Consider the following 24700-nt stretch of genomic DNA (forward strand, 5'->3'; position numbering starts at 1 on the left):
TGTTTGCTGAGGTTGAAACTAAAATTTTAATAAGGAATTCTTTTCTGTAAAAAAAAAAATCTATGCTTCCATAGGTACTAGTATGTATGCCCAATACATTGTTTTTGTGTCGCATATAAAAGTTGAAACAATTCAAATCAAATGGTCAAAACGTATGGCCTCTATATACATGATATAGCCCTCTCCCCAACTCTTCTAAATAAAAATATCCTGTGAAATGCAAAACCTGTGGATTCTGTAAAATAAAGAACAGTATTTTGGACATGGAGGCAAGAAGTCTTATGAAATATATGAATATAAGAAAATGTTTAAGTATGTAATTCAAAATTTTAAATGTTAATCAATGTTATTTGCTTTCATTTTATAATGCTGTTGAAACATAGTTAAATAATTTAATACAATTGGGGCCTATTTATCATAGATTTAAGTGCATTTATTAATATTTTTTAAATGTAGCAGTATATTATATGAATAATTCAATATTTTCAATTATTGTAGATCTAGTATATTAACACCAAGTGGCTGTAGTGATAGGCATGAAGAAGCTATCTCTAATGTGTTTAATGCATAAATGGCATTAAACTTAAATCAGTCAAATTGTGGCATAGATCTTACACATCACTGACATTCTATTACCAAGAGTAGGATCTTCATTGTCGTCACAGTGCAAGGGTTGGGATCCTCTGATCTATCTAATCTATCTGTTCAACCCTCGTTAGTCAATGATAACACTTTCATGTATGTAATTTTTGCTCAAAAAAGAACAGTAACATTCACAACATACAGGCAAGAAATTCTTAACTACTGAAATTTATTGTTACATGACTGCTTCCACATATAAATCAAAGTAAATGTTCATCTTTGTTTCAGTCCTAGATATGTACATAATTTGTGAAAAAAAGGAATTGTTTGCTCACCTTCTTTTCCTTGGCTCAACTGATATTTTTAAAACACAATAATTTGCTACCACGTATGTATGCCTTCTGCTGTGAGGATTAGTGTTCCTAGATAAATCTGCTTACTAGGCAGGCTAGCAAGGCACATTCATGAGCATTCCAAAGACTGGACCACTGCCACAGCATTTATCCTTATAACTGGAAAGTATTTATCCTTAAAGCTGTTTACATTATAAATGTAAAATATTATCATACTCCTTTGCCAATTAGATTAACGGTGAAATGATTTTCTGAAGTGTACCTTTGGAAATTCTTTCTAAGTCAGCAAGAGCATCAATGCTATGTTTAGAAATCATCTAAAACTAGTGTGCTTGCCAACATCCTTTCAGAAATATGTAGAAATACTAGAATGAATTTCAATGACTTAGTACTTAAAATTTCAATAACATGTTCAAAATCTGGGAAAGTAAATGAAAAGGAGATTAATTGTCATAAAAGAAGCTCACTTGTCAAATATTGACATTCCCACAACAGTCAGGGGTTGGAAATTTGTGTGCACGGGTCATGCATGAGAATAGAGATTACAAACATCGTTTGTGCAGTGATTTGTGTGCAATACACAATTTTGGGCATATGTGATCTGAGACATAAATTTTATTCATCATTCAACGAAGAGAGCCTTGAGATCATTATTCTTTAACATCTCTTCATTAGCTATGGCATCTCTAGACCTTAGAGAAATGTCAGATACACTGATGTTATGAAAATAAATGTGCCTTTTATTTTCATTCATATTTTGCATGAGGAGGTGACTTTGACAATATCTCTAATGGCTTAGCTTTTGTAATTTATGGGACGCCATAAAAAGATCCCTCCGCATAGCATTTTAGAAATTTTAATGCTTCCTTTATCTGTGAATTATGTGAGCTGAAAAGAGCATTGTAATTAAGATCAGAGTAATTATTATCACTGAACTTGACTGGAAACGGGCAAGAAGACACCCTATTCTAGTTTTCTTTATTTCATGTGTTATTAAATTGCAGCCTGCTACCCATTCCTTAAGGTGAGGGTGGTGGAGACCAATAAAATTGTCTCATAGTCATTACTATCATTCAAGTGTATCATAAATATATTTGACCAACCTATAATGAAAAAGCATTTCATGCATCAGAAATGTGAGTGGAAACTATGAATGTCTTTTTATAAATAATGTTCTATGAAAACAGTATGTTTGATGGATTGCTTTTTGTTTGGGCTATGTACACAGAATTGAAGTTTTTATATAGTAAATATTTAATAAACACATACTAGATTTATATCTATTTTTATTCACAAGGAAAAAAATTGTCTTTTTTCTTCTGCTCTGGCGAGAAAGCATTGTGTTCAGTTTGGGGACACCCTGTTTTGGGGGCACTCTGTTTTAATTAACCCCCATTTACCATGAGCTTGTAATGACTTCTATTATGTGTACAGGATATACCTTGAATAGATTCTGAGAGAATCTGAGAGAGAGCATATTATAAAGTTTGCCTAGATACTAGATGTAAAGAACCCTGGAAATCTAACACTCAGAAATAAACAAAAAAATGGCCACACTTATCAGAGACTAAATAAATTACAAATGCATTTATTTATATACTTAAAAATATTTGCTACTCTCCTTTTAAGGAAGGTTTAATCCAGCTTCCCTAACTTATAAGAAATCATTGTTTTAGGCAGCTTCTAAAATTTGTGTTCTCCACAGTTCTATATGGAAGAGCATATTATTATTGCTCGCTGATGCCTGGATGTCCAATTGATTGGTCTTTCCTTCTAAATGCACAAGCACACTGTTTCTTCTCAACTAACCAACCAGTTTATACAACACTTCTCTGCTCACAATTCCTCAACACTCCTATTGCACTTAACATACAACAAAGTTAGTTCTCTAGCCTCTGGGACCACCATGATTTTCATCCTCTCCTCACCACTCTGGTCTCCTCTTCTCCACCTGTCCCTCCCTCTCTCAATTCTACCCTTTGCTCCTCATAGGATCCCCCTTTCATATTGGTGGCTTTACCTTTATCTTTGAGTTTATTTTCACCTTTTAGCCTGACTAACTCATCTACCTCTAAGACATTGCTTAATCATTTCCTTTTAAAATTTTTTTAAAACATATTTTATTGATATTTTAGAGAGGAAGGGAGAGGGATAGAGAGTTAGAAACATCAATGAGAGAGAAACATCGATAAGCTGCCTCCTGCAAGCCCCCGACTGGGGATGTGCCCGCAACCCAGTACATGCCCTTGACCGGAATCAAACCCGGGACCCTTCAGTCCGCAGGCCGACACTCTATTCATTGAGCCAAACCAGTTAGGGCAATCATTTCCTTTTTAATACATCCTGCCATGACCATCATGTTAACATTACTATCTCCAAAACCCTTTTCCTAGCAAATGACTCCTGTTTTATTTTGCACTTGTCATTCTGTTTGCTTTTTATAGAATTCATCATCTTTAATATTCCATATACAATTTTTATGACTATTATTCATTGTCTATGTGGCTTTCTCCACCCCATAAACTGTAAGTTCTACAGGACTTTTTTTTTAACAGATACATGTCAAGAACCTAGAACAGTGCCTGGCATATAGGTGGTACTTCATTAGTCCATTCATTCAGCAAATGGTATTGAGCTATAGCCAAGTGCTATGCACTTATATATGTATACTAGAGGCCCAATGCATGAAATTCGTGCAAGGGACTCAGCCCTCGCAGCCCCGGCTTAGTCTGGAAGGTCATCCGGAAGGACGTTCGGAAAGTCATTTGGCTGTCCGGTCTAATTAGCATATTATGCTTTTATTATTATAGATGTTTGGATCACATCAGTGAGCAAAACAGGAAAAAACTCTGCCCTAATAAACTTTTTATTCCATCCAGGGAGAGACAACAATGAAAAAGATAAGCAGTAGAGCAGAGTATGTATATGTTTACTGATAGAAAGGTAGCTATGATGGCAATTTGTAGACTTAATAAATAAAACAGAGTGCTTTTACATACAGTGACTTTAAATAAAATGTAAATTATATATTCACAGGGATGTTTAATAACAAGTTAGGAGAGAAAAATTAATAAATAGTTTTTGAGTAGTGAATAAAGTAATGATAAAATAATCAGAACTAATTCCTTAATATAACCTTTAGTAATGCACTCACACATATAAATTTCTAAGTAAGTTTAATAAAAACAAGAAAATAAATATAAACTATAAAAGAGTATGTTGAAAAAAACAACAAAAATTATCCATTTTTTGAAATAATTTGATGTTATACTTTAAATCAGGTCCTGTTTTCTGATAATAATTAAATAAAAATAGACATTCACATTCTTTGGACATAGCAGAAATGTCGACAAATATAGTTCATGTTTAGTAAATTGCTAATATTTTACTGTTAACATAAAAATCTCTGCAGTATCCTGTTTAAATGCTGAAAGAGATGTTAATAAAGATACTCCCTTCATTGAGAATTTAAAATCTTATGGTTATGCCTTAGCCAGTTTGACTCTGTGGATAGAGCGTCTGCCCAGGGACTGAAGGGTCCGGGGTCGATTCTGGTCAAGGGCACATTTCAGTCAAAGACACATTCCTTGTTTGCAGGCTCAATCCCCTGCACTGGTCATGCTCTTTGCTTTTTATAGAATTCACCAGGTCGGGGTGCATACAGAAGGCAACAAATCAATGTGTCTCTCTCACATCAATGTTTCTCTCTGTCTCTCCCCCTCCCTTCCATTCCCTCTAAAAACAATGGAAAAATATCCTTGGTTGAGGATTAAAACATATAAAATAAAATCTTAGGTTTAAAATTAAAATGTACTTTCCTCATGTACTTATTTTTTTTATAGAGCAACTCAGTCAACATCAGCTAAAGCGAGTATCTATTTCAATCATAGGTCTGTCAGTTGATAGGTTCCAAGAATTTTTAGTAAAATGTATATTGAGTTACTTTTTAAACTTTGAAGTTATTGTAATTTATTTCATCAATATTTTATTGACCTTTTTCACTTATTTAATTACTTAACTATTGTTTTTTATGAAATTTTAGAATGCCAAATATCAGTACTGTAGATATATTCTGAAATGCAAATTCAAAGTTAATTTGACCTTTTAAATAGTCATAGAAAATCAGAAGTCTTTAAACTAGATTGAATACTGAAACTGTGATTTTGAGTTTGCATTAAACATTTATACCTTTATGAAGTAGGGTTGCTGTTGCATGCAAGACTATGAATAAAATCAATGGTAAGAAGCAAATGCTATTAGATTATAAGCTTACAAATGAAAATACCCTGTATAACTATAAATGCTTCTTGTAAGTGAAACACAAGAACAACAAAGAGCTTGAAAAGTTGTAAAAATCATCAGAGTTTCAATGTTGAATATTCCTCTATAAGAAAAAATATATTTGTTTTCAATGCTTCTGATAGAAAAAAAACACAGAGTGCTTTTACATACAGTGAGTTTAAATAAAATGTAAATTATATATTCACAGGGATGTTTAATAACAAGTTAGGAGAGAAAAATATTTTTTATTTTACTATCACTCTTGTTACTTTTCATACTTTTTACAAGATATTAAAAGATTTTTTTTATCTTAGTGATTTTGTTCAGATGCAGATATGGTAATTTTACTAGAAATGTGTATGAAATTATTTAGTAACAACTATTTGCATCAGTATGGGCATCCTCAAGTGAATTGATTTATGTGTGTTTGAGAAAAATTATTTTTCTAACTACAACAGATTTTTGAGGTTTTGAGGAATTTAATAATCCTCCAAGAGATCATAATGTCCAGAAGCAGAAGAATTTCTAGCCAATGCAGATAGAAAACTTTGGCTGAGAAGATAGCATTTTTCGTAAATATGTAAAATGTTGAGAATAGAGAGGGACTGGGTATATCTAAATTCTGTGACCAAGTATATAAAATCAGAAAAATATAAGCAAAACCAAATCTACACTTGCAATATTCTGATATGTAGACCAACATTGGTGCAGGTAGTATAAATTAAGATCCTATAGATTCTCAATGAAGCTTATGATTCTGCACATCACCTAAAAATATTTAAATAAATAAGATTTCTTTGGAATAATTTTCTACCATAAAGAAAGCTTGATATGCAAATAATTTTATAAACATAATTACTTCAAATACATGAAAGGATACTAAGTATTTATAGAGCATATACTACATGATATTTAAAATTATTTTCTAAAAAAGAATTCTACATTTGAATCATGTCCTTAGAAATCCTTTTTACAATCTAATATCTTTAAATAGCAAATAATGATCTTCATTAATGTGAAAGACAGAGGCCCCCCCAAAATCAAATTTGACTCTGGCACAATTAACAAAGATATTAGCTCTAGCACTGAGTACAAGACAGCTGATAACTATCAGTCAAATCGAAGTTTTGTGAAATATGCTCATTTAAATGAAAGTCTTCATACTTAGAACCAGAAATCTGAAAAAATAAACATTCAAGTAAATGAAATTACTATATCCATATATTTAAAATGAGAGAAAACAGGCAGGCTGATTAGAAGCTTTATATTGCAATCCTCAGTTCTGTGGGCTCAGAAATGATTTACTTTGTTTTCCCACATATGTCTCTAGTAGCAATTCAGAAAAACAAATTCACAAATGTTTAAAATATACTCAAGAATGTTGATTTAATCATTTGCAAAAGGATCGTTTTTTGATCAGACTTAATTCCCATACACTTTTTTCCCAGACATTAAGATTTCTAAAAAATCAAAATAGTAGACAAATAAATAAATAAATCTATACTAATAAAAGAGTAATATGCTAATTAGACCAGGAGACCTTCTGGAGACCTTCCGGACGTCCTTCCGGACAAAGCCATGGTGGCGGGGCTGAGGCAGAGGTGATTAGGGGCAATCAGGCCGGCAGGGGAGGGCAGTTGGGGGCGATCAGGCAGGCAGGCAGAGAAGTTAGGGGCGATCAGGCAGATAGGCAGAGGGGTTAGGGGCAATCAGGCAGGCAGGCAGGTGAGTGGTTAGGAGCCAGTGGTCCCATATTACAAGAGGGATGTCCTACTGCCTGTGGGATTGGGCCTAAACTGGCAGTCAGACACTCCCTAGCGGTTCTCAACCTGTGGGTCGCGACCATCGGAAAACACAAATAGCATATCAGATATTTAAATTATGATTCATAACAGTAGCAAAATTAGAGTTATGAAGTAGCAACAAAAATAATTTTACGGTTGGGGGTCACCACAACATGAGGAACTGTATTAAAGGGTCGTGGCATTAGGAAGGTTAAGAACCACTGCGGAGTATTTGATTGGAGAGGGTGCAGGCTGGATTGAGGGAACCCTGCCCCCCCCATGCATGAATTTCATGCACCAGGCTACTAGTAAATAAATAAATGCAAGTGATTTTAAGAGATGAAAGAATTGGGGCATAGGAAGGAATTGTTTTTGTAAAGACTATGGAAATGAGCGTTTAAATAGCCAATGTCTGAATGTGTTTTTCTAGGAACTGAAATAAGAATATCTTCCAAATGCAATGTGGCTTGGAACTGCAGAAAATAGGAAAAATAATTGCAAATGTTAATTTTTGGCTTTTTAAAAATATCCATTGTAAAATGTACTTTTAGTATCAGAAAAAGAGCACTTTAATGGATATTCAAATACAAAAGTGTAGTTTAGAATTGATTTGCCATATCACCTTCCAGTGAAATCTCGCTAAGAATATGCTTTACCTTTTTTAAAATTTTAAAAATACTTGGAAAGTATGTTTGCTTCATAAACATTCATTTCTTTACAAATAGCACTACAGATATACTATCTCATCTGTTATTCAAATTCTCAGAGGTTACTATTTCTGAAAATATTTCTACTCATGTAGCTTGGCTTACATTGCCCAGTTATGTACTAACTATATTACTTATAGATACAGCGATATTAATAACTTAGACCAGTTATTAGAAGAAATTTATTATATTGTGTGCCAGAAATCACTTTCTGATGCTAAAAGTAATGAAGTGTATACCTACCAGCAAACCAGTTGCTTAGCCATCGTCTCCAAATTTCTCATTTTCAGATACAGAAACTGAGCCTTAAAATTGCCTAAGGAAACATAGTAAAGATCTGGCATTGTTGGGATGCCCACTCATCCAGGTCCACCATGATTTGAAGTATAATCAGGAAAGAGATTGTTCTACTTGGTGCTGCTATACCAGGGGCATCATCTGAAGAGTCAATCAAGCCTTGGACTCTTTTAAAATATACTTAACTGCCTAACAGTTCTTCCTGTTCTCTCAGGAGCACAGACTGACCTATCTAGACAATTCTTATACTACCCGTTGGGCAATTGTTGAATTTCTATTATGCCTGTTTCCTTAATTTTCTTGCCTTTGCTGAGGTGTTTAGGCTCTCATTTTCTTTCCTGTTAATATGTTCCCTCACTAGGCCAGACTCTCTTACAAGAGCATTTTTCCTCTTTCTACTATGCACATATATTTTTAGAAGTTCATTTTCAGGAATTTTATTCCAAGGGCTCTATATAAATTTGAATTTGTAGGTCACTAACATAACTTTCAAGTTCCACTGTGTCTTTCACTGATGTGCTTTTGCAAGATAGCTTACTATTTCATAATCATTTTATACATGATTTGAAATTTACCACATTAAAAATAACCTTTTAATCTTACAGTATGGCTGATATTGTGCTTCCCTGACAAAACACTGTAGTCACTGAAAGCCTTCCTAAGGAGTTATGTATCGATTGCATTCCGTATCTGAAAAGGTTGGGGAATAGGCAAACAAGTCGTTAGATTCTCTAGGCATTTTTGCCCCACTAGTGCCTCAGGTTTTCATTATCACAGGTAAATGAACAAAGTGGAATTCTCAGTTTAAGGGATTTCAATATCGTCATATTTATTTAGTATGTTCAAAGCTTTACATGAGAAGCCCAATTAAGGTTTTTCACTATGCAAAACATTTTCATTTATCCACCTACTAGTATTTATTCCTACAAATGTTATCGGTGAGGAGAGCTAGTGGGCTTCTTGTGTTATCCTGAAAAAAGGGATTTTCTGAGACTCCCGTGGGAGGATGGGGTACTATAGGAAGCTTTATTTCTGTGGAATCACACCCCTGAGTTTGTAAGGTCCCATTCCCCTTTGTCCTGCCAAAGAAGAAGTCCCATTTTGCCTTCAGCAGGGCTAACATCAAAGCCAGTGTCCAGAGCTTTCGTTCCATGTTAGGGCACGGTTCAGTCCAGCATCAGGCTAGATTAGTTTGTGTTCCCCCCTGCAATCCATCAGTCCATTGCATGTGGGTCCACATGATCACATGGCCATGGAGGGAACACGGGTGAATGCAAGGAAGCAGGAGCAAAACCAAAAGAACCAGTGAGCCAAGAGCACCAAGAGAGATCAAACTCCTTTATTTAGGGGATTGTGTATTCCCACATTTTCATGGGCTTGCAAAGGCCCTGCCTAACCTAGCCAATCCATCCTTCAAAAGGTTCGAATGACAGGCAAGTTCCCCGTGTCACCCTACCCATTGCCCATGCATTCATTCATCTCCCCTTTGCTGGATCCCTTTCCCCAGTGATCTGCAAGGAATGGGCCAGTGCTTCCCTGAGGAGTGTGAAATTGCAGCTTCCTGGTGAAGCTGCCCAAATGGCTATGCTTATAATGTCTGGTCTCCCTTTTGCTCTTTGCTGTTATTAAAAAACCACCTGATTACAATGGTATCACAAGAATCATGTTAAAACTCACCGATTCTTCAGTAAACTTACCTTGTGAATTACTACTTTTTTATCATTCTGTTAAAACACCTTTGTGGGTTGATCCCTTAATTTATACTCTTTGATTCATTGACCCCAAAATGATTCTCTGCTCCCTTAGTGATTTAGATTGTGCATAATTGTTTCAATAGTTCAAAAGAACTCTCATTTCAATGGAGCTCTTATATCTCTCCTTTGTTGTTGTTTGTTTAGCCAGGCACTGATTTTCTAGAAAAAAAAAAGTTTTTTTCTTGTGAAGTTTGCATATGTTAACAGCAGTTGAACAGCTGTCTTAGGAAGTAATATTTCTATGTTTCACAGCTTGTAGTCACGCCATTAATACCATTTTACTTCTCTAATGGAGTTAATTCTTAAACACCACAAATCCTAATTATTTGAACAGCAGTGGGCCTTAATTCATAACTGCTTCTTCTGAAAACAAAAGAACTTTGTAGCTTGGAATGGAATGCTTGTGAGAGGCCCTCCCCTTTTATCTCCTGATGAACATCATTTACGGAAATACTGCTCCCTCAGAGGTGATCATTATCCCCGAAAGCAGCCTGGGAGCCACCTGCTGCTGTGTGTGGTGCAGTTAACAAACTCAAACTGTCTGGAGTTGCTCCCCTACCTCCATGCTCAAAGATCCTCAAAAGATCTAATCATTGCTTTATTTGGGGGGGGGATTAAGTGTGTATGAGTAATGCGTATCTTTTTCAACTTTCTGTTTTAAATGGAAATATCCCAGCTATTACAGTTAGGAAACAGAAGTGATCCTATTGATCTAATTTATTGAAATGGTTATACTATCCATGAGTTCTAAAAGTCTATAAATAGGAAAAATACTATTAATTTGGCCTTTAATATCTCTATTTAACAGTATATATTTCTCTATGCATCTCATTTTAAATAGTTTAGTATTTTAATATTTGGTGCATATCTTTACTTAGCCTTTACAACACCGTGTGTGTGTGTGTGTGTGTGTGTGTGTGTGTGTGTGGTAAATTGCCTCAATAAATGTTGAAGGCCTTAAAAAAAGAGATTGTATTAAAAACTAGAGGCCCAGTGCATGAAAATTTGTGCACTTGGTGGTGGGTGGGTCTCTCAGCCTGGCCTGTACCCTCTCACAGTCTGAGACCCCTTAGGGGATGTCCATCTGCCGGCTTAGGCCCGCTCTCCTTGAGCTGGCAGTCGACATCCCTCTCACAGTCCAGGAGCCCTCACTCCTTACCACCCACCTGCTCACTGCTCCTTACTGCTCGGCGCACTGCTCCTTAATGCTGCCTTGAAGGCGGGAGAGGCTCCTGCCACCGTGGCTGCACTCGCCCGGCTTCCGGCTGAGCGATGCTCCCCCTGTGGGAGCGCACTGACCACCAGGGGGTAGCTCCTGTGTTGAGCATCTGGCCCCTGGTGGTCAGTGTGAGAGCCATAGCTACAGGTTGTTCTGCTGTTCGGTCGATTTGCATAATGCCCTTTTATGATATAGGATTGCCGGTGGCATACATAATAACAATACATAAAATACAAAAATATATGATAGGGAATATTACCAAGCATGAAAATGCTAATATTATCTATCATTTATTTTTCTATCTATGTATGTTTAATGTATGTGTACACATATATGAACAGCTAGTTCCCAATTTATGACGGTGCAAAAGGGATATGTGCTAAGTAGAAACAATACTTCAAATTTTGAATTTTGAATTTTGTGTGTGCTAGCAAAATTTGATACTACTCTTGTAATGCTGGGCAGGGGCAATGAGCCATGGGTCCCACTCAGGAACTTGACCATGTGGGTAAACAACTCCACAAAGTAATATGTTGGCAGCATTTTTGGGGGGTACTGTGTTTTGTTTTCTTGCATCCCATCTTACAAAATGGCCCTCTATGTCTCTTGCATCTGATGAAACTTAAGAAAATTGCCCAAATAGGCTAATGTAAGTGGTTTGAGAATGTTTTAGGTTGGCTAGGCTAAGCTATGATGTTCAGTAGGTTAGGAATATTAAATTCATTTTGGACTTATAAAGTCTGCAAGTTTTTATAAACTATTTATCAGGGTGTAACTCCACCATAAGTAAAAAAAACAACATCTATATATGTAACAAAACTTGTGTTCCCTGAACATATATTTGGAATAATTTCTGCAGTAAATTGAAAAGGACAAATGAGAACTAAGAGACACAGTGATATTTAAATATTGTATACTGAATAAATATTGAATAAACAAATATTGAATTAATGGATATGGGGTTGGAGGATCCATATGTTAAGTGCTATCATAAAAAACAAATCACAAAGACCCGTGATCTTGGACTTAGAAAGTGCTCTGTATATTTTGGAGTCCGCCATGATTAACTAACTGTGTGATAATGTGAAATTCACTTAGTTTCTCTTATCTTTATCTTCCCTATCTTTATAGTAAAGGAAATTTTCTAAATTACCAAGTGTGGTCTAAGGATTTTATAAATTCACACAGTGCAAGCTGCAAGGTGAGTTTTACCAGATGCAGTCATGAGCTGATTGCTCCTCTCTTGTACAGTGCCAAAACTGATAAAAAGTTGTATTTCTGGATCCTTGAGAAGTCCTTGCTCTCTTTGTTCCCCTAATACGAGTAGCATCGCAGTTGCACCACAGCTGCTAATAATTAGCTTCTTGATTTATTTGAGGCATGGTTTAATAAAAGGATTTATAGATGGGGAAAAGAAGATGTTCCACAATTAATGATTTGTGGAAGCTCGCCCTGTGCCCATTATAGCTAATAACACGTCCCTTTAAGAGAGGTGTGAATGCAACAGTACAGTCAGTGATACTTGCTAAAAAAAGTAAAATTGCAATGATTTTTCAAATTCTTTATATAATTTACATTCTCTCAGCACATTTTCATATTTATATTCCTTGAGAACTAGCATGCATTTCACTGCCTTTTTAAAAATACTTTCTCTAACCACAAGACCTCAAAGAATATCCAGTGCAGATTTCTGGGATATGCAAAGTCTGAATTTATTATCAGTCTTTCTAAGAACGCTTCATTCACTGTTAGTGCATCTGATCATATGAACATTTCAACATATGTTCCTTGAATATGTTCTTTTATAATATGTTTTTAAAAATTAGCCCTGAAAATATGGTTTTAGAATAATCTTTTACATTATTAAGTGCATTTTATTTAATGCTTTTGCTATTATAGTGTATGGTGATAACTATTCAATAAAGGATATGACTTTTCAAATTAATAGAAATTATTTAATGAAAGATAAATAAAATAAGATATATCTATATATGTATATATCTTATAAATCTGATAATTAAAATATTAAAAATCTATAATAATGAAAGTGTAATATGCAAATCAACCGACCAAACAGCAGAATGGCCATCCAGATGACCTTCCGGACGACCTTCCAGATGACCACACTATGACCAGCACTGGCGCCAGGCCAGCCGAGGCGGGTGTGATGCGATTGGTCTGCCCCTCATCACTCCACAATCGCCTGGGAGAGGGAAGCCAAGACCACCCTCTGCGCGCAGCAATGCATCGGGGATCCCCAGGATCAATTGCCTCAAAGAGGGAGGCCCAGGCCGCCGGCCACAGCCTGCAGGAGGGATGCTGGCGGGGAACCAAAAGGAGGTGCTCCCAGCAGAGGATGCTGCAATGGTGGCCGGCTGGCGCTGCAGCCGCCCGGGGGCCGGATGGGCCTGGGCACCAGGCGGAGCTCGGCAGCCGGGCAGCAGAGGCAGCGGCACTGAGGGGGCACTGCGCCTGCAGCCGGGCTGGGCTTGGGGGATGGCACCTCCGCCCACAGCTTCTGCAGGGCTGGACTGCCACTCCTCCTGCTATGATGCCTGGCAGATCCCGGACCCTTCCATGGCTGCGGGCTCTCTGCCAGGTTTCAGTCCCCTGACCAGACTCCCCAGCTCGGCCCTGACTGCAGAGGAGCTGCAATACGCTGACATCCCAACATTGGGGCCAGGATCGCCTCCTTGCACTTCCTGGAGGTGAAACTGGGCATGAGGCCTCAACCTGTGAGAAGTGAGCCAGACGAGGATGAGGAGCAGAGGAAAAGGCGCCGGGAACAGAACAAAGTGGTGGCAGCCCGATGCCCAAACAAGAAGGAGTGGAAGGAGTTTCTGCAGCGGGAATCTGAGTGGCTGGAGTTCATGAATGCGGAGCTGAAAACGCAGATGGAGGAGCTGAAGCAGGAGCGGCAGCAGCTCATCCTGATGCTCAACCAGCATCGCCCCACCTGCATCGTCAGGACCAACAGCCTTAAGACCCCCGACTCGGAAGGCAACCCACTGCTGGGGCAGGTGGAGAAGAAGGGACCATGGACTGAGAGGAGGAGGAGGAAAAGGAGGAGATGAGGAAAGAGAGGAGGAGGAGGGTCCCAGAGGGCTCTTCCTTGCTGCATGAAAAACTCTTCAATGAGGCTCAGCACAGCCAGCATCCACCCGGCTTTTTTGTGAAACTCAGATCAGCCACACCAGGGGAAGAAACCCAGGCTGATGAGACCCAGGACCAAGTGCTGAGACCAAAGTAGTCCTGAGGGGGGCCTGTTCTGCCTGGGGCCAGGCTTGCAGGAGGCAGGACAGATGCTCTGGGCCAGAGAGACGCCCAACCAGGCAGCTGTGGGCACTTCTCCGGTCTCTCCACCAGGGCACCCACCCAAAGGACCTCCGAGCAGCCAGGAAAAGCCATGAGTTACAACCAAAATTAGGCTGAAGGTGGAATTCAGAGTGAACTTGCAATCTGCCTGCCCCCAGCCCTGACCCTGACCCTGATGCAAGGCTGGAGAAGGGCACAGTGCCAGGCCCTGCTGTACCCACCCACTGTGGTCCAGCTCGGTCCTGCCCGGAGTGGCAGCCAAGGCAGACCCTCGCAGGCCCTGCTGGAGTTGCTGTGGGCACGAGGCACCCTTCCAAAGCACATACTCACTGAATGTGTACAGACTGGCTGTCCTGGCAGGGCTTTCAAACTGCACATGTTTTTTACACTTTCTTTTTTTTAAATATTTTTTTACAAAAAAAAAAAAGATTTTATACAAGCAATATATAAATGGATTTCTATAATCACTCAATGTGATACAGTATAAATATGCTATGATTTGTTTGTTACAAACAGATATTCAGCAGTTATGGCTGTTGCCTGTAACTTCTAAGTCCTGTAATCTCTGGGTGTTGGGGGTGGCAGGGGCAGGGGTGGGGTGCATTTCCATCCTGGTAAACCCTTCAGAGTGCTCAGTCCTGTATCTTTCAGTAAACATTACTCTTACTTTTTTTTTTTAAAAAAAGAGTGAGTTCCAGGCTACCCAGCCAATGGTGCTGCAGGGTTGTGGGCGGGGCCTTCCTCTGGGGGCAATTGATCTGCAGGCCCCACAGATCAATCACCCTGCAGAAGGAGACCCAGGCCAGCTGAGCAATCTCATCCCACTCCTGTTGCCCACAGAGGGAGCCGACCAGTGGCAGGGAAGGGGGGGCATTGTCGCACATATGTCCAGCAGTGGCAGCAGTAGTACAGAGCCAGCTCCTTGCAGCCAGGGGAAGGAAAGCCCCAAAAAGCCCTGATCACTGGCCACGCCTAGGGACCCTAGCCAAGGGGTCCCAGATTGCGAGAGGACTCAGGCTGGGCCAAGGGGACACCCCCGCCCCCAGTGCACGAATTTTCATGCACCGGGCCTCTCATATCTACACTAATAAAAGAGAAACATGGTAATTAGCGTATGACCGCTACCCTTTTCATTGGCTAATCAGTGAGTATATGCAAATTAACTGTCAGCCAAGATGGCGGCTGGCAGCCAGGCAGCTGAAAGCGAACATGAGGCTTGCTTGCTTCAGTGAAGGAGGACTCCAACGTTCCCCGCCTGCGCTGCCAGCCTCTGAGCTGGCAGTTTGAAACTCTGTAACAAATATAGAAGCTAAACAAATCTCAGAGCTGGAGTTATACATTGTTTCAATTATAGAACCAAAACAAACCAGATACCAGCTTTCAGCAGCCCAGGCCTCAGAGCTAGAGCCAGAGCTAAAGCTGGCCCAGAATAAAAAAAAAGAAAAAAAGAAAAAAAGGAGCGGTTGGGAGCTTCAGTCAATCTCCAGCCTGAAGGCAGCCCTCAGCCCCTCACCCAGACTGGCCAGGCACCCCAGTGGGGACCCCCACCCTGAAGGGTGTGTGACCAGCTGCAAACAGCCATCATCCCCTCATCCAGGCTGGCAGGCACCCCAGTGGGGACCCCCACCCTGATCCAGGACACCCTTCAGGGCAAATCAGCCTGCCCCCACGCCTCTTATCCTATATAGTAAAAGAGTAATATGCCTCCCAGCACCGGGATCAGCGAGAGCCGCGAGCCTCCTGGCACCAGATCAGCGTGACAGGGGGCAGCGCCCAAACCCCCTGATCACCCTTTTACTCTGTGTGTGACAGGGTGCGGTGCCCCAACCCCCCTCCCCCACCACAGGCCCTGCTCTGTGTGTGACAGGGTAGAGCCATAACCTCCCCATCGGCTCTGCCCTGAGTGTGACAGTGGCGGCGCCCCAACCCCCTGATCGGCCCTGCTCTGTGGGTGATAGAGGGCAGTGCCCAAACCCCCCCCCAATGGGCCCTGCTCTGTGTGTGATGGGGTAGAGCCATAACCTCCCCATTGGCCCTGCCCTGAGTGTGACAGTGGCGGCGCCCCAACCCCCTGATCCACCCTGCTCTGTGTGTGACAGGGGGGAGCTCCCCAACCCCCTGATGGGCCCTGCTCTGTGCATGACAGGGGGGAGCTCCCCAACCCCCTGATTGGCCCTGCTCTGTGCGTGACAGGGTACGGAGCCCCAACCCCCTCATCGACCCTGCTCTGTGCGTGACAGGGTACGGAGCCCCAACCCCCCTGATGGGCCCTGCTCTGAGAGTGACTGAGGGTGGCATCGCAACCTCCCAATCTGCCCTGCTCTGTGCATGACAGGGGGCGGCGCCCCAACTCCCCAATCGGCCCTGCTCTGAGCCCGACCAGGGACTGCACCTAGGGATTGGGCCTGCCCTCTGCCACCCGGAAGCAGGCCTAAGCCAGCAGGTCGTTATCTCCCGAGGGGTCCCAGACTGCGAGAGGGCACAGGCCAGGCTGAGGGACCCCCCCTTCCCCCACAAGTGCACAAATTTTTGTGCACTGGGCCTCTAGTAATGATAATAAAATACATAATAGATAAATGTATCTACAGAGAGATATCAGTCAAATAGAAGACATATTTGGGCTTGACAAAAGTAACAGTCCCTCTGAGTTTAAAATTTAAAGCTAAAAGAAATACAGTATTTTATTTCATTATTCCCCCACTACACACACACACACACACACACACACACACACACACACCAAAATTGCAACTTTTCTTTCTAAAATCAAAATCACTAAATCTTAGCTGAGAACAGTTCAGGTATAATTGCATCTGAAGCATAATACTGTTTTCTCTAAGGATAATAAAATAAAGATTCTCTACTTGGTTCAAAGTGTCTCTTGAATGGTTTCTTTTATCCACACAGGAGAGTGAGGGAGGAAAAAAAATCAATTGAATTCAAGTTTACCAGGTTCAGATTATTTGCTATTTTTATTTTTAAGCAATAAATTTTAGCAGGGAATGAGTTATCCTTTTGTTCATACAAATTTAGTGGAAATCTGCATGAGATTATTGATTTTTTTATTCTATAAAATCAATAATAATGTAATCAATGTCATACAGTTAGCTTTCTTTCTCTTATTTAACCTGTTCTACCCTATTGACAATGACAATTTTAGAAACTGGAAATTGAATGATTTGTTTCAATAAAAATGTATTTTCAAAAGTTTTATTTGATGGTGCAACGTTAATAAAATAATCCAATAATAAATTATAGAATCTTATCTTTGGACCTGGCAATGATAGGAACTGACTCACGATTTTGTTACTTGTCCAATCACCTTTTTTGTGTGTCATGTGACTACTGAAAGGTCAATTAAAGTTTCAAACATTTCAGTAGTTTATCCAAGTGGCCGCACCATATTCTGTTTTAAATTTAGTATAAAATGAGAAAAACCTGAAAATTTCTGATTAAGTACCTAAACACTTAGCTGTTAAATAAAAAATATGTGGAAAACTTAAGAATTGTTGGAAATTTAATACCATGGGCTTTTGTGCATACATTTTGTAGTTCTTTGGTATAAGTAACATAATAAAAAAGGAACTACCGTAGGAAAATGACATCTCACTAACTTACCAAAGCTGACAATGGTTTCATAACTCAGGAAAAAAAGGCTGTACTTGGCCCTCAAGAAGAACTGGGACGAAGAACTGGAGTTTTGTCTTCACTTCCCATTTATGGTACTTCTCTTCACAGTGCCATCCTTCTGTCTCATTAAAGTCAAGTTTTCTAAACAAGAGGGAAGTTGGGCTGCAAATAGCTCTAATTGATTTTGCTTCTGAAGGATGACTTATTTATTATTTAAATTAAAACACACACACACACACACACACACACACACACACAAAACTTTGGAGGAAACTCACTGGTTGTCCCCAAAGGGGACCTCTGAACACAAGTACGAAATGATGATCTCCCTTGCTTGAACTTGAAATCTATCCATTGATGAAACAGCAGTAGCCCATGGCAGTTTTCACAGCAATTGATTGGAACAGAAGTGCCTTCAGAATGATAATAGATGTATGGTACTGAAACCAAAATGTGGGTGTTTGAGTCCGAGTTTGTTGTCTTGCGAAAATCGAAGAATGAAGTCAAGTCTCCGACAAAAACAATGAATGGGACTGAAGTTTATTGAGAAAAGCCAGTCTTGGAAAAGGTGCAGCTGGGCTTCAGGAGCCGCCCAGTGTCCAGAGCTTCCTTTCCATGTTACAGTCAGGAGTAGTTCATCATCCAAGCTGATGAACGTCTAGTAGTCTATGTGTGGAGAGTCTATTGGTCCCTGTGTGGAGACCCGCATGGCTATCAGCCACGTGGGCCATGGGGGGATGTGCTCCTCCGCAGCAGGAATGTCAGGTGTCCATTGTGAGCTGCGTCAGGGGGAGAAAAAAGAAGGAAGCACTTTTTTGTATACAGTGGGGCCTTGACTTACGAGTTTAATTTGTTCCGTGACGGAGCTCGTAACTCAAATTACTCCTATGTCAAATCAACAGTGAACGAGTGAGACACGTGATGCTGGGCTGATGTTGTGGCGTTCACTGTGACGTTCGCTGCGCCAACTAGCGGTGGGGTATCTGAAGCTGGCTCGTAACCCGAATTTTAGCTCGCAACTCAAAGCAAAAAATCGGCCGAGAGACGGCTCGTATCTCGAAAAACTCGTTAGTTGGGACACTCGTAAGTCAAGGCCCCACTGTATATGCTCGTTAGTTCTTGATTGGTTAGCCTCTGCCCTACCCCCTCCTTCCCCATCCAGTGGGGGTGCCTTAGTTACTGCCTAGCTGGGTTCCCTGTTTCACCTCCCCTCCCATGGTTCTGCCCCCATCTACCTAACTTTTTTCTGTCTCAGTACCAGATTGTTGCATTTATGGTATTTAAGATGATTAGATATGTCTCATAGTGCAGTTAACACCCCTCCACCCACCCCCCCTCAAAAAGGACACATTTTAGAAGCTGACAAGGATTCAAATAGCAGTTTTGTGTGTAGCAGCTGATGACTGAATCCTTAGGCAAATCACACATCCTCTCGAACCCTTGTTTCTCTGTGTGTAAAGTGAGAAATAATGCCACTAGAAGCCTGTAAGTAGAAATCGTGAAGGTGCATTTAATAAAACACACACACACACACACACCTCAATGACTCAAACCCACAAAGCTAAGTTCTCACACAGGATGGGGTTATCAGAGACTGCCATGAAGTATGCTGTCCTTAATTATGTACTCAGAGAGGCAAATTGGTAGAACTATGCCAAATGCTTATCACTGCGTCAGAGGGAAAGGAAGATTTGAAAAGTCTTGATCTACCAATTAAACAATGTCTTCTAGAGTTTACACCTGACATTTTTCTTCTCACAACACATTGGGCAGAATGTGTCTCTTCGTTTCCCGCAACAAACGGGCCTGGAAGCATAATACCACCTATTCCCAGATTTGAGTCTATTTATATATGAACAGACTAATGATTTCTGTATACCTCTTCTAGTCACCAATATTTGGTTCTCCTTTCATTCTACACACTAACAGTGAAAGGAATTTTAGGGACAAAATTGGCAGGTTTAGGGAGTTTTAGAAACAGAGGGCCCATGGGGGAGGAATGCAGAGATGAAGGCTCGGAGCCGCCAGAAGGCACACAGTCACAGAGAGTAAAAACGGTGCCACAGGATAAGGGGAGAGGAAGACATCCATTCACAGAAGATAGGGAAGAGCCACAGGGTGTGGGGAAAAAGGAAACAGGCTTTCACAGAGATAGAGGAATGTTGCAAGATAAGGGGAGAGAGAGGGGGGCACAATGTGGGCTTTGGCCTTTGAAACTGATACTATGTAACAAAATAACCAACGAGGGAAGCACTGAGGTCCTAGATTAATGAGAGGTCCAATTAGAAGGTTCAGGTTAAAACAAAGAACTGCGGCATATATAAACCGGAGACAAAGGGACATGAGACAGATTTTAAATTTTTCTCACTAAGAGAGAGAGAGAGAGAGAGAGAGAGAGAGAGAGAGAGAGAGAAAGAGAGAGAGAGCACGCTTTTCCCATTTGGGGTCCCCTCTCTAGGGGGTCCCCTTTGGGAACACCTCTGCCCAGATGGATTTGTATATGCTTCCAATAAACTTCTACATTTTCATTAAAGAAATCTGTTAGTCCACGAATTTATTCTTCATCTTCATCGGACAAGAACTCATGAGAAGAAGTCTGTACCCTGAACCCCACGTTTCAACAGGACTTTTTCCCTTCCAAGGGGATTACTAAATTGCCATTGGCTTCTGACATCAAGTTTGATGTTCAATATCTATGTGTTTTTTTTTATATCATATGAACAAAAATCGATATCTCATCATTTATATCATTCCTACAATACTGTGATTTATAGTAAACAAATATTTGGTCATTCAGATCACCAAAATATATTTCTCCCATATATTTGATCTTCTTCCCAGTTGCTGGCTCACAGCTCCCCAAACCCCTGGAATTCCTAAGTGACAAGAGCCATAAATTAGCCTTTTGTTATGTTAATTAGGTGACTTTTGCAGAGCATCTAAGGATGGGGGCTGGTTGCCAGGAGAACCAACCAGGTGATTAGAGTGTTAGAACTTTCAATCCCACCCCTGACCTATGAGGAGGAGAGAAGGGCTGGAGGTTGCATCAGTGGCTAATGGCCAGTGATTTAATCAATCATGCCTATGCAATGAGTCTCCATGGAAACATACAAGGATGCAGTCCAGAGAGCTTCTGGGTCGTGGATGCTTGATGATTTGGGGAGAGTGACACACCTTGAGAGGGCATGGAAGCTCCATGCCCTTTCCCCATGAGTTGCGCTATGCATTTTTGCACTTGGCTATTCCTGATTAATATCCTTATGTAAATCATTTTTGGTCTAGAAAGTAAAATGTTTCTTTGAGTTTTGTTAACCATTCTAGCAAATTAATTAAACCCAAGAAGGAGGTCATAGGGACCTGTGATTTATATAGCCAGTTTGTCAGAAGTACATGTAGCAATCTAGGTTTGCAATTGGCATCTGAAGTGTCTGGGTGTGCGAGGGTGGCTTTCTTGTGCTAGTGAGCCCTTAACCTGTGGAATCGAATGTTACCCTCAGATATAGATAGTGTCAGAATTGAGGAGAATTAAGTTGAGTTTTTAGATACTCGGCTGCTATTGGAGAAATGCTTGGTGGTGTGGGGAACCCCATTCCCTTAACAAGTTGAAATTGTGTGCTTAGAACACAGGGTGCATTTATCAACTATCCTACATGTTTTTCTTGATCCAGACATTTATAAACTAAATAGATAAGTTACACAGTATATCTAGGGAACTGGCTATATCAGCAAACACCCTCATTCAGAAAGAGAACAAAACTTTAAAGGTTTGTACGTCGATTTTGAAATCTACCTGGACAGTTACTATGAGGGATGTTCAGTCCATTGTTCTCTGTGCTTCTTGGTTCCGTTCCCTGGGTAATTTTCTGCTCTCTATTTTTCTACTAAGCCTCATATGAAATGAAGAGTAGAAAATATACTCTCCTTGGAGATCTAGCCGCTTCTCTCAGACTACTTTCTCCCTTTCCAGTGGTTCTCAACCTTCTGGCCCTTTAAATATAGTTCCTCATGTTGTGACCCAGGGGTGGGAAAACTTTTTGACTGGAGGGCCACAATGGGTTCTTAAACTGGACCGGAAGGCCGGAACAAAAACATGGATGGAGTGTTTGTGCGAACTAATATAAATTCAAAGTAAACATCATTACATAAAAGGGTACAGTCTTTTTTTTTTTTAGTTTTATTCATTTCAAACGGGCCGGATCCGGCCCGTGGACCGTAGTTTGCCCACGGCTGTATGTGACCCAACCATAAAATTATTTTCGTTGCTACTTCATAACTGTAATGTTGCTACTGTTATAATCATAATGTAAATATCTGATATGCAGGACGGTCTTAGACGACCCCCGTGAAAGGGTCCTTCGACCTCCAAAGGGGTCTCGACCCACAGGTTGAGAACCGCTGCTTTAGACTATTGGGATTTTGAATTCTGGTTCTTCTGGTATTGGTATTTCTGGTATATTCTGATCTTGAACAGTCACAGATATTCTTCGGTGTAAGCCATGCATCGATTGAGAGAACAAGCTTTTAAAAACATAGTGTGCTTTCTATCAATTTGATTTAGTCAGCAACGTGTTTTGATAACCTTATTCACATTTCTTTTCTATGCGTGGTTCTCACTAGTAGATTTGTGACAAAACTCTGCTTTTTTTTTTTTTACTCTGCTCTCCCACTTAATAACTAGTACCTTAAATATATCAGGTTTCTTGGAAGAAACATATTTTCACTCTACTTTTTCTTAGCCAATATGTCTCATAGAGAGAATTTAATGGGAGTGAAACGTGGATTGAATCTTTGATGTGAGACACCTAAATCGTGTCAGAACTTCTAAGAATGAATGTGACAGCTGTGCCATGACTTAATTCTGGCTGCAAGATGAATCTAATCTACCTTTATTGCTCAAAGGACTCCTCAATTTTATTTTTTTCCTGACTAAAGATGAGAAGCAGTTACGTCTTACAAACATACAAGTCTGCACATTTATCGACTATTTTACTCTGTTTTTATTGTTTTATTCTTCCTTATTATAAAACAATTATCCTAATAACTTAACTAATGTGGTCATCAGCAACCAATACAATCAACTACACTTTTGTTCAGTTTCATCCTCTGGACAAATAAGCTCATTTGATATTGAAAGTCAACCATTCTCAACATACCTCTCACTGTTAGGTCAGCTGCAGCATCACGTGGTTCTACTTTTGTTCTAGCTGCCTCACGCTCATGTCTACTGCCTATACTGGCAATGGGTAGAGCAGGCATGTCAAACTCAAAGGCTAACATGGGCAAAATAAATGAGGCATGTGGCCTGCGGGGTGAGAGTTTGACATGCTGGGGGTAGAGGTTTACATTGGCAGCATCTAGTAAAAACTGTTATTATTGGGGAAGTTGTGGTATCCCTTTCCCCACTGAGTGCTGGGGGTGGAGTCCTTATGATAGAAAATGAATTGTCTGAGACTCACATGGGAGATTGAGTGATTTTTATTTCAGGTTAAATTACATCTTTGCATTTCCAAAGTCCCATTTCCCTTAATCCAGGTATATAAGAAGTGTAGCTGGGGATCCAGTAGAACGAAAAGCAAAGCCAGTGTCCAGAGTTTCCATTCCATATTGTAGCTGGGTCCAGTCCTGCATCAGGTTAGTGGTAGTCCATTAGCCCATTGTTTGAGGGGTCCTCATGGCTGTGGGCCATATGAGCAAATGCCAGGATGCAAGAGCAAGAGAGCCCTGCAAACGAGGAGTCAAGTGCAACATACGGAGAGCTTGGAGCATAAGAGCAACCAACAGCCCAAGAGAGGCAACACCTTTGTTTAGGGGATTAAATATCCCACAAATTTTGCCCTCTTGCAGTGCCACACCTATTCTGACCAATGATCTGTTGCCAGGTGTGACTGACATACAAGTACTGGACTTGCATCTATCTTCCTTTTGTTAGATTTCTTGGAAGTGTAAAGTTGTAGCTTCCTGGTGAAGCTGTCTAAATGACATGCCTATAATATTTGGCCTTCCCTTTGCTCCTTTTCTGTTATTAATAAGTAGGTTAATTTCAAAGGTATCATTGTGAATGCCCCCCCACAATAATGTCTAATAAATAGAAGCCACAAGTATGCATATTAAAAGCCTGTTCCATAGCATGTCCCTTATTTATTTATCTATTTATTTATTTATAGAGAGAGAGAGAGAAGAGAAAGAATGAAACAGAGACAGAGAGAATGGTATGAAAAGCTAAGCGCTGTGTATACACCTACTTAAAATGCAATTTAAAAGGATTGACAATGTTAATAAAGATGAAATTATATAGGAAAATAAAAGCTACAGCTGTATTTCAAGATATGATTTAGGTCTGCCTCTAGAATAAGAACAGACTAGAATATTTTGATAACTAAAATTTTGTTTGGCTATTGGTCCAGGAAATTTCTCTTCAAAGGATTTTTTGTATGATGAACATTTCTTCAGGCATTCAGTTCTAGTCTGAAGGTCAATTATGCCTCTTGTGTTATTCTCAGCCACATGAGCTGCTGGTGGAAATCTAATCATGCTTTATACTCTGTCAAAGTCTGTGGATATTTTAAAGTAACTCCTCAGTATCACACATGCACAACAAAGGGAAAGTTTTCCTATCTTGAAATTTACCAAAGTTCTTTCTATTTCTCCTGTATAACCTTGCCAAATAATACGTGATCATAATAGAAACCTTAGAGAGTAATTAAGGAGAAGTTGATACAAATTTTAATCGCCCTAAATTCCCTGATGGTGTATCTCTTTTCAGCATGGTCTCTATTAG

General features: G+C 40.0%; 1 pseudogene; it reads left to right on the top strand.

Moving 5' to 3' along the window:
* Positions 1-13219: 13219 nt before the first annotated feature.
* On the top strand, positions 13220-14009 carry LOC102438137 (annotated as a pseudogene).
* The last annotated feature ends 10691 nt before the right edge of the window (positions 14010-24700 follow it).

This window comes from Myotis lucifugus, unplaced genomic scaffold (assembly GCF_000147115.1).
Source record: "Myotis lucifugus unplaced genomic scaffold, Myoluc2.0 scaffold_267, whole genome shotgun sequence".
Taxonomy (NCBI): Eukaryota; Metazoa; Chordata; class Mammalia; order Chiroptera; family Vespertilionidae; genus Myotis; species Myotis lucifugus.